General features: G+C 34.7%; 1 pseudogene; it reads right to left on the reverse strand.

Moving 5' to 3' along the window:
- Positions 1–681: 681 nt before the first annotated feature.
- LOC137965487 (peroxisomal 2,4-dienoyl-CoA reductase [(3E)-enoyl-CoA-producing]-like) lies at positions 682–3,964 on the reverse strand (annotated as a pseudogene).
- Positions 3,965–4,542: the final 578 nt, after the last annotated feature.

The following is a 4,542-nucleotide window of genomic DNA, read 5'->3' on the forward strand; positions in this document are numbered from 1 at the left end:
TTCCCCTTCTCGTCAGCTTCATATAAATAAAAATAAAAAAGAAGAAGGAAGAAAAAAGAAGAAGATATATGAACCATAATGAACCAAAACAATACAAAGTTATGTTCCACCATGAAATGTGAAATTTCACATTCCATCATTTTGTCAAGGAATGAGTATGAGACTAATTTGGCCACAGGTCCAACTTCTCACCAAGTAATAAGAAACATAAATCAACAAGATAAATAAATTCAATTTTCCACCTAAACAAGTCTTACAAGTCAGTTGTGTCAAAATCCTTGAAAATAATTGCTCTTTGGAGGTTGAACAATTGAAATACAAAAACCAATATGTAAAGAAAAAAAAACTACGATTGAAAGCTCAAACCAATATCACCATATAGTTGGCTAAAAAAAAAGAAAGAGTTTAGCACATAGTAAGAATAATATGACTCCTCTAGGATTTGAATGCCTAGTGCCTTACCGTTAGGCCACCAAGTCTTCTCAATAAAATGACCAAAGTTCCAAATCGACCAAATTTGCACAAAGTATGGAATAACAAAAGCTTTAAAGAACGTACTTTGTAGGAGAACGAAAATCTGGTTATTGCAGTCCAAATAAAATATAGCTTCATGGATTTTGTTGAACGTAAACCATTACAAGGATGTAATTTATTTTTAAGTAATTATAAATAGCTATCATCTTATAGTTTACTCTTCAGAACCCAAACTCGTGCAACTCTAGACTTCCTCTCAACCATCCTAGAGAGACTTATTAGAACTTCTTTTGGAATAATGCGCGGTGGGTTGAGCCATAGTCCCCTATCCACAACCAAAGTCGTTCCATTCACATATTTATGAGTGGGGGACAAAAAAATGGAGAATAAGATTCAAAATGATATAAGTAGGAAAGCAGAAACATGAATGAACCTTTTGTCAAATCGTCGGTGGGGGTTCCTTCCGCTGAATTTGTATGCAGAGCTATATAATAGAAAAATCCCTACAATAGTGAATAATCACACACCTGCATCAGAACCCAGGTATTTAGCAGCCATTGCACTATCCCATTTCTCCCCAAGTTTGTACTGAGGCATGAATTCCGTGTCTAAGTTGACCAGTTCATGAGGTGCAAGTTTTCTTATCCTTGTAGTGTCTCCAATGGGTTTTGGAGCCATGCCATTTTACTTTGATATCATAGTTTGTCCCCCACTCCAGAGCCAATTTCCTTGTTATACTATCCACAATTGCCTGTTAGGAGGAATTTGTGCATTGTAAAACTACTTGAAGTCACGGGAAGCGAAAGTATTGTTAAGTTGAATGTCGTTCATGACAAACCTTAGTAGCAGATACATGAATGTGGTTACCTGGATGTTGTATAACGTATAGTTGCATTGATGTTCAAAGTAAATCCCTAGAAGATGAATCCTCTCTTCCTAGGGCTCCTTTCTTTAGATATTTTAGTGCTTCGTGGCACACTGAGAAAGTTCCAACAAAATCAATGTCATTGCAACATGGATAAAGGACAATGGAAATTACTTAGTAATCTCGAAAGCCGAGAGTAGAAGGCCATGGTCCTGAAATGCATATGAGTAATGTGATTGTTTAAAATTCCTTGTGAAACTAACCACAAGCAATTGTGAACAATAACAACTATGAATTTTACTGAGAGGAATATCAGGAATGTTTTGGAAAACCTAAAATGAGGACAATTCCAATTGGGTAGTGTAGGTTCTCTTATCCACTACAATGAGAAAAAATGTTAAATATGAAAAAGAGTTTCACCACCAAGCATTGAGAAGTCAAATAGTTTTTACTAGAAGCAAGGTTGTTCATAGAAATAATGGCTAAACAAAATCCAGTAGAGACATAAATTATGATATCTACAAATGCAATTAATAATGCTACCAATTTGCTTATCAGGAGATATGAATTGTTCCCGCATGAATGAAACCAAGAGGAGTATGTCTATAATCATCTAGATCCAATAATATAGCTATTTTATGTGAACAACAAAGAACATTGAACACTCATTATAATAGTAGAGGAAAACAACATGTAACATGAAAAAAAAAAGTCATTGACTTATTGATGATGAAACCTGAATAATGTGTGAAGTGCAATAAATCTGCAACCATAAAAACATAGAGTTAGACTCCAACATGAATAACGTGAATCACTCAAGATTAATCAAAAGAAAACGAAAAATGCATTGACAATTGTCATTACAGAAAATCAAATTCCAACACACATATACTTCAAATTCCTACCCACATTAAGAGTGATAAATCCATTCACTTATTGCGACTACATGAAGCAATTTATTTGGTTGATTATATCCAACAATCAAGAGTATACAGTCACATTGGTCTGATATTTATGATACAGAGTGTCCTGAACCCTTCGTCCACTGGAAGACACATAAGACCCCTAAGTTAAGGTCATGCATTGACGAAAGAAAAAAAAGACAAGAAAAAGGTGATAATATACAAACATTTCTATAATTTAAAAGTTTGTTATGAATTTTATACTCCATTATAGTATTATAATGTTACAGAAGTATGTTAATACCACATAAAATAATTGAAGATAAAATAGATAAAAAATGACTGCATAAAAATATATTACTTACCTTCAGGTACAAAGATTTTATCTTGACGAGTCAAAGCGTCCTTTAATACACGGGAATTAGCTGTTGACCCCTCCCATCCAACAAGTACATAAGTGAATTGCATATCAAATGAACATGCTGCCATCACATTTTGTGAGAGATAACCTTTTCTATTCCAAAACCTTGGTTGATCTTCAAGTGGAATGTTGGCTTTGATATGAGTTCCAATAGCTCCAATACAATCCCAATTATACATTTTCAATTAATATTTACTAACTTTGTATATTAATCTAAAATTATTTAGTTATAGGAAGTGATGTTACCTTGAAGTGAGAAAACATTGAATTGGTTAAAATCATCGAGTGTGTGTGTTCCAAAGGCCGTTTGACGTAATCAGAGTAAAGTTTGAGGATTGCATCTAACACCTTGTTGAAATACTTACTTATGGTCCAGTTTGATCTATCAAATATCTCTGTTGTGACACTATATACTTGTCCTTGACCAACACTTAGGATAAAATATGCAAGTTGTTCTTCAACTCAGATGCTCTTTGTGGCTGATAAAAACCCTTTACTAGTAAGTATATCTGCCAATTTGTGAAATACCAGTTGGTTCAACCTGTAAACTTTTCGAAATTTAACTGGTGATTTGTCTAGTGCCTTTTGCAAATACAATGAACCATTCATCCCACAAGAACGTGGTACACCCCTGTTGCAATGGTACATATAGTATCTTTCCATGGCGATCAACAAAGTTGTGAATGCAACCATAGTTGCAACCTTTTCATCGTTTGTCATAGTATCCATGGAAATCCACAAATTCAATCGCCTAAAATTTATAAATACAAGTAAACATCAATCTTCAATCATAACCTATTTGCAATCACACCTATAAACAACCATATTCATCCACATTCCCACATCCTACATTCAATCACATCCCTATGCAACCATATTCATTTAATTGTCCACATCCATACTCAAAACACCATATTCATCCATGCAATATATAAACACAACAACATATAAAATTTAAATACAAACCATACTAATAAGTCTTGCAACGTCATAATTCAAATATCATACCTAATACATAACAATATTCCAAAAGAATAGTGTATTTATAACACATTACAATTAGTTTTCAAAACAAAATTTAACCCGCTCTTCTACTGTCATCTCCGTAAACATGACCTTCTTACTTGGCATATCCAACCATGAAGGAGCGTGAAACTTCAATTTTGTAGGCAAGTCCGGGATTTCCCTTAGGGCATTGACCCATTCTCTTTCAATATCGTCTTTCATCATGAAATTCTCAAATGTCTTAACAATTCGATCTATTGCATCATAGAATCTTCTACTAGTGTCATCATCGGGCATTTCGGTTCTCTTTGTACGACAACTTGAAGATGACCGTTTACTTCTTTCAGATTGATTACTTAGAGACTCATCCATGCTTAATAATGGTGATGGAGTATCCTTAACTATATCAACATCCTCTGGCTCATCCATCGGGACATGTTCCGATTCACGGATCACCTCATCGCCCTGATCTACAAAGGTTGCACCTCTTGGACCCTACCGCTATTGTGTTTCCCACCACCACAGCTAATTTGTCGTACAGGGGGCAGCCTCCACGTCTGTACTTCTCAGCATCTTTATGCTCCTACGAGAATAAAACATCATTTAGACGTCTTGGAAAAGAGTTATACTAACGCGAAAAACATAAAAAATATTTTATAGTACATCATGTAGTCAAACCATACAAATTTATTGACCTTTATGTAGTCAAGCCATACAGATTTATTGACCTTTATGTAGTCAAGCCATACAGAATTACATGTAGTAACTCGTTGTGTGGTTGCATCCCAACCAAACCCACTAGTGTTGATACAGCTCGTTACCGTTTGGTATGTTTTCTTCCATGCTCTTGTTCGATTCTTCACCTGCTCAACAGT

This window comes from Aristolochia californica, unplaced genomic scaffold (genome assembly GCF_029961685.1).
Source record: "Aristolochia californica isolate CCGP_79_NKW_82.1479 unplaced genomic scaffold, dmAriCali1.0.hap1 SCAF_5, whole genome shotgun sequence".
NCBI lineage: Eukaryota > Viridiplantae > Streptophyta > Magnoliopsida > Piperales > Aristolochiaceae > Aristolochia > Aristolochia californica.